At 29.8% G+C, this 7,238-nt stretch overlaps 1 pseudogene; it reads right to left on the bottom strand.

Annotated features, from left to right (window-relative positions):
- Positions 1-1,598: 1,598 nt before the first annotated feature.
- Positions 1,599-3,582, bottom strand: LOC123206015 (annotated as a pseudogene).
- Positions 3,583-7,238: the final 3,656 nt, after the last annotated feature.

Raw genomic sequence — 7,238 nt, 5'->3', positions numbered from 1 at the left:
GTGGTCAAGAATGGCAACTAGAGGACGGACCAAAAAAGCTCCCATCTCAGCTTCCACGCTCACCATCTTGGAAGAGAAATACATGAGTGCAACGAGCATGCCTCATTGAATTTTTTGTTGGTGCTCTAGAAACACCCACCCTTTCAACAAGTTGGTCACAACCACCGTTGCATCAATGTTGACTTACAATGTATAAGCAATAACCAATGTCATCGAGGCGTAAAACATAACTCATGGTGCCAGAAAAACGTCATTTCTAAGTGTGAAGGTATCACCTCTTGTTAGGAATCACAAAGAGAACTTGTACTCTATGCATGCAAATAACTCATGTTTGGTACGTACAAAAAATATATATCAGATGTTAATTTAGAAGTTAGTTATTAAATAAATGAACGAGATAAAAAAAGTAAATGAATTATATAGGTATAATATAATAAATAATAAAAAATATATTTATAAAAATAAACCCTCACAATTCATATACAAAAAATATACAAAATATATATATATAAATTTAATATAATATATTATCAATAATACTTTTTTTTAAATTCGTTTAATATGGTACAAAAATCTAAAATACTTGGAGGGTCATTAGCCGGGCCCCAGCGCCAACGTGTGGCACTTTTTTATTTAATAAAAAAATTTGTATTATTATTATTATTATTTATCATTTTCTTATAATGAGTCTGTCAGTGCCTGTCTGTCTTGGCCGGCCGCTGCCTTTGGTGGGTCACTGGGCCTGGTAACATGGCCTTTGTCTATACACAACTCTATTATTTTAATAAAATATAATAAATAGATATTTGGTTAAATATTATTGTTCCTTTTAAATCCTAGTCATTTGATTAAACTAGATAATTGTCATATTAAGTTACATAATACAAACTCTTCCAAAGCTTATGACCTAGAATTTTTCATCCTAATCATTTGGTTAAATATTATTGTTCCTTTTAAATCCTAATCAATGCAATGTAGAAGACAGACAACTGCCAACTTCTCATGACAACTCAAATTATGACCTAGAATTTTTCATCAGAAAATGTGGATTAATTTAATTTTAAAAAAAAAGGATTAGTTTAAACATGGTCACATGGACCGGGAAGAACAAACTAAAATGATCCACATGTCACTGATAATACAGCAAGGAGATTTTAAATTAAAGTTGTATTAAAAAAGCTTCAAATATTCTGTCCCATTGCTCTCATGGATCCCACCATCAATTGCTCAGCCGCCCAGGCCTAGAGATCAATTACACAAATACTTGTGTGCTGTGCAGCCACCAGCACCTTATCCAAAAATGGGTTTTACATATGGAAAGTGAAAAAGTTAAAGCAGAACAAAAACAACAAAGCCATGCTTTCAAAAGCAAAAGTAGTTGGCCTTCTGCTTTTGATCATCAACATAATAAAAGCATATCGGTTGTGTGGATCAACATCAGGATGTTTAGAGTTCTACAATGAATTATATGAACAAGGTGAAGTGAATTCATATGCGAATTTGGAAATTGGTCTGCAATGATATTATCACAGTTTGATAACTTAAACAAGTTGAGATTTCTCTGATAAAGTATAGTACAAGAGATTAGGTAACATCAATGGCTAAATCAGCAGAAGAACATAAATAAATCATATGAATATCTTTTTTTTATACAAAAATACCTCCTGGAATCATCTGTGCGACATAAATAACAATAACACCATAGCCTCATTTGTCAACTACTTGGTCACCTACATGAATTATATTTTGTCATTCTATAGTATAACCTGTCTTTACAGAAGAGCAGTTGATGCTTAGGTTTCAACATTCAGTAACCAGCCCTTTGAATATTAGGATCCCAAAAGATTTCGGAATGAAAAGCTAAACAAAGGCATGACAATGGTAGTTGGATCAATAAACGTATACAAGCAAACAAAAGTATACCTTCATTTTTCTTGTGTTCTTTCTACCCATGGCAAATCCATTTTAAGAGGCTAAGGCAGGCCCATTTGGGCATCAGTTGAACTTGCAAATTTTCCCTTCTTAGACCAAAGCCAGATCTTGGAAACAGAAAAACTCTCACCTTTAGTTATGTTACTGATCTTCTTGGCCTCTGTGTCTCCAGCAACTGAAGAATTCCCATTGTTATCAGGACCTCTGGCAAGCTTTATATGGCGTCCACACCGATCATTGCACAATGGAACCCTTAGGTCAGATTCACCAAGCACATACTGATATGAACCCATTGAGAAACATCTTCTTGCATCTAAATTGCTACTACTAGTCTCACCTCCAGCCTCGCCTTTTTCACCATTTAGTCTTCTAAATTTACCAAGTCTTACAGGCACAACAGTCTTTTCAACAACTTCTTCTTCAATGTCCACAGATTTTGGAGTAGAAGTTAATCGACGTTCTCCACAACCAAGAACCCCATCTTCCTCCCTCAAATCATCAAAATCAAAGATTGGGTTCTCAATAGAAAAACCTGAAGTGAAAAGGGTTCCTCTGCAAAGAGGACAGGTTGAATTTGAAAGAAGCCAAGTGTCTATACAATTAATGTGGAAAGCATGGCTACACATAGGAAGTAATCTCAGCTTATCCTTCTCAGAAAATTCACATAAACAAACAGCACAATCAAATGGCTCTTTTAGACCAACTATCTCTTTGTACAAGAAAACAGGAAGTGCATCAATAAAAGCCTGATCCAAACCAGAATCATGAAGGTGGAAAAGCTGTTGTAGCTGCCTCTGAAGAGCATCAGAACCAGAAATTTCAGGGTATCCATTATTAGATTGATTAGAAGCTGAAGAAAAGGGGTGCTTTATGAGGAATCTAACAAGTAAATGGAGAAGACCAGATATGAAAAATAGAACAGCTAAAATGACAATAATAAAAAGAACAGCAGGGCTTATTCTTGCACCAGATGAAGATGAAGGACTTGCTGATTCTTTATGAAAAGTACTAGTTGTAGTAGTTGTATATGGAGATGCAGACGAATACGAAGGAGAAAATGAAGGTGGGTATGTCAAAAAACCATCTTGTTGCTTCATTTGTTGATGAATCCAAGATATCTTAAAGTGAGTGTGCCCCGAAAACAACCTATTCTCTTTGCTTTCTAACATTCCACAGATCATAAAAGAAACTTAAAAACCACACTCTCCTTTTCTTAATCCATATATCAAAACCAAACCAAAGCTAACTTCTTTCCTTTAATGCAACACCACCCACAAAAAAGAAATCCAGGCCACTATTTTTTGTTGTTCTTCATCAGATTCAAGACAAAATATTAGCAAAATACTACAGCGAGTGGTTCTTCGGTGTTAGTAAGGATAATTTTTTAAAACTCTTTTGTGTGATTTGAAATGAAACAAATCCTTTCTTGCTCTCACTGATTGATGATCTATATACTATAATAATTACAAAACAAGAGAAGCTGACACATACATACAAACAACAAGATTGAAAATTACCTAGATTGATTCTTCTTCATACACTCCAAAGAAACTCACTTTCTTTTCTCTTTCAAAATCATCATGAAATGATATAAATGGTGGTCACCCTTCCCTCTTGCAACTAGAAAACACACACAGCGTTTAATTCTTTTGTTCACTTGTATATATATGTGTGAACATATATATATATATATTTATTTATTTATTATAAATGATAAGAGTTAATTATTTTATTTAGTTATTTGAAATTTTATTAATGTCTCTCTCTTTGAAACTTAAAAGCCTCCCTCTATGGTTGCGAAGAAGAAAAGCCAGGATAATGGCAGTAATAGTAGTTTCCAAAGTGCGAGGCAAAGGTCTAAAGGGTGCCAAAAAGAAGACCAACTAAGAAATTGTCCCACGTGCTGTGGAAGCGCGTGAATGTCAGTTGGTCAACGATAAGCGAGATGGCCATCTTCTCATTTTTGGGCATTTTGGTGGGCCTTGAGATGGGCCTTGGTCTAGAGTTTGTGTGTGTACTAAGCAAGTTCGGGGAGATTCCTTTAGGGATTTCATATTGTCAAAAGGTTCAATTATCTCAGCAGAAAAATGACTTTGTGAAAAGAATTTAATATTTGAAAATTATAAATTTGTAGCGAGGATACTAATTTTTCTTTGTCAAAATTTTTAACATTTTATCTGGGCATATAAATATTAAGGTTCAATTTTTGTTTTGTTTTGATAATCAGAGTCTATCTATATTTATCAGATAGATAAATCTGAAATAAAATAATTAAACTTACAATTATTACATCAAATAAGTTAACATTCACCCTTTAGTCTAAGCTTTTTAATAAATATCTCAGGCTTTACTCATGCTTTATCTCAATAATTGTAGCATCCTTTCTTAATGACTATTGGTATCTTAGTCATATGATTTAATGATTTGTGTTTAGTAATTTCAAAACTGTGCTTAATGGCTGAGATGACTACCAAACCCCAATATATCTTATCATAAAAAAGAGATATTAATTATTTTCCTAATGTCATATCCATTTGTTTAGGTGGTTAACACACGTAATCGACATTAAAATTTTCACAAGTTCGTAAGGTTAGAAGAGATATTATTTGTCAAAGCTAACTATAATTTTAGAGTTCAAGGTTTAGAGTTTAGAGACCTTAAACTCTAAATTCTAAATTATAATTTTTATAACAATAAAATTATATATATTAACTTTGAATATATAAATAAATACGTATTTAATATATATCATCAAATAATTAGATATATTTAAATTAATAATCAATTACATAGTGATATATCATATATGTATTTATTTGTATATCTAAAAATGAACACGGACAATATTATTATTTTCGTAATAAATGAATGCAACTGAATTCAATCAATATTTGCCAACTAAACTCTAAAGTGAAGATAAAATTATAGATGGGGATTTGATAATTTAGGTGGGTTGGAGAAAAATGTGAGTGGTGTTAGTCTAATTTTCATTGATTGTGATTATCAATTTGCTGAAATTTTTGTTTTCAAAAGGTGATGAGGATAAGCATTAATAATGACAACCAAAACCTTCAATGTCAACTGCCCCCATTTTCAAAGAAAGCCATTCTCAGGCTTCTGGTTGTTTCCTAAAAGCAAATTCCACTTTCACAAAATTTGGAAAAAATTGGTAATAAATTATAAATGGGTATCCATTTATGAGAAATTAATTAATTAAATATTTTTTTAATTATGTTATACAACCTTAACCTACTTTTTATACATTATATAAATAATGGTAAAACCTCAATTTAATACATATTTTACTTTCATTCATAACCTTAAGGACAATAATATAAATAATATTTACGAACAATACGAAAACAGTTACCATGAACAATAACCACTTAACCATATTTATTTACCTATCATATGAATAAAACTTATAAATAATATCTGTGAACAATATATGTAAATGATATTTATGAATAGTATCACATCTATCTTTCTATCCCACGTCTATTAACCTATTTGTGGGAGGCACCCGTGCGAATAATACCATGAACAACATCATTGCCTACTTGCCTACTTTTAAATAGTACTTGTAATCAATACCCTTGTGCACTTTTTTCTATTACATGAACACAAAAATATGTTTTTCTTTTTCTAAAATAAGTATATTATAAACCAAACAAATTGAAACCTTAATCGAGAGTTCGGAAGAGATATGACCATTTATATATGTTATTCATTTGTATAAATGTTATTAGATTACAATATGGTCTACCAAGCATACATGGCCATTTATAATTGGCCAAAACACTATTTTTCACCCAAGGTTTGTTGGAATGATAACTTATCGTTTCGTGAAGTTTCAAAAAGTCAAATACTTATTTATCATCTACTTCTGGGAATGTCTTTTATTAGTTTTTAAAATAAATTATTAGTTTATCATTTTTTAATGTAATAACAAAACTACCCCTATAAATTAATATACATTTAAATTATATATTTATACTTTGTTTAATTAAATATACACAATTACCCTTTGTATAAAAAAAATGAAATTTAATCAATATAATTAATATTAATTTGTCATTTGAATTTATCAATTCACTCAATTTACCAACATAATTAAGAAACACATGGCATGCATCTCATTATACATCTTTACATAATCATTTTTATCTTCCAATAAACATGCTTAAATAAAATCTTCTACATTAGAGTATCTTCTGTTTATTATTTTTACACTTAATTAAATTTATTTAAAAATCCTTCTTCGATCCAACAATATATTAAAAAAATTGAAGAATTATTAATTTTTAAATATTTAATATTAAAAAATAATATATGCAACACAATCCAACCAAGAACTCCAAATATTGATTATTTTGGTTGAAGATTTTTTTTTTTTGGGTATGTGATTGAAGTTTGACGATACCTTTTGTTATGTGTTAAGTTAAATAACAATTCTACTTTTTATGACCAGTTTTATATCTATTCACACTATTTAAACAAATATATACCGTCAATTTGTGACTATTAATTTTTGACCATTGATCTAATATAGAATAATGTGTTGCATTAAAAATGTTCGACTTTTATAATTTCGAATGACATTAATTCTTCGCTTTATGTTTTTCCACTTGTCATGTGCTAATGCACAAATGAATTATGCTAAGCGAAATTATAAAATAATTTACATTTTTATTTCAAATTACATAAAAATCGTCCATTTAGTCACATGTCTAAATACAATTGGTAAATATTAAAACTGTTTTTTATTGTTCAACCGTTTTTTTCACAAATTGTTCATTTCTAATCTCACACGATGTATAAAACAATACTTTTTTAGTTATAAATAATTTTAAAACATGATTTTTGAATACTAAATACAATTATTACTATATATCTATTTCTAATGGATTTTATTAATAGAAACACTTTATGATTGGGTATTTGGCTTTTTCGAACTGAATGGATAAAAATTTGTCATTTCATATAACTTTGAGTGGGAAATGGTCTTTTGGCCTTTATAATTAATTTTTAGATTTATATGCATATAAATTGTCTTTTTTTTTTCTTTTCTTATATCATAAACATTTTTTATAAACTATATTGATTAGGGATGATTTTGCATCAAGTTGATATTAATCTGAGAATGACCATTCACAATCTGATTATTTTATATCCGTATTTTAATCATTTGACATGAAATATGTGGATTTTTTTTCCTTTAAATTGATGTGACAGTAAATATATATGATATCATTATAAAAAAAATCTCTTAATTTATCTAAACTGAGCTGAAATAGTTTTAAATG

This window comes from Mangifera indica, unplaced genomic scaffold (genome assembly GCF_011075055.1).
Source record: "Mangifera indica cultivar Alphonso unplaced genomic scaffold, CATAS_Mindica_2.1 Un_0022, whole genome shotgun sequence".
In the NCBI taxonomy this organism is placed as follows: domain Eukaryota; kingdom Viridiplantae; phylum Streptophyta; class Magnoliopsida; order Sapindales; family Anacardiaceae; genus Mangifera; species Mangifera indica.
Note: the sequence above shows the minus strand (reverse complement) of the source record. Positions and strands in the feature narration are given on the sequence as shown.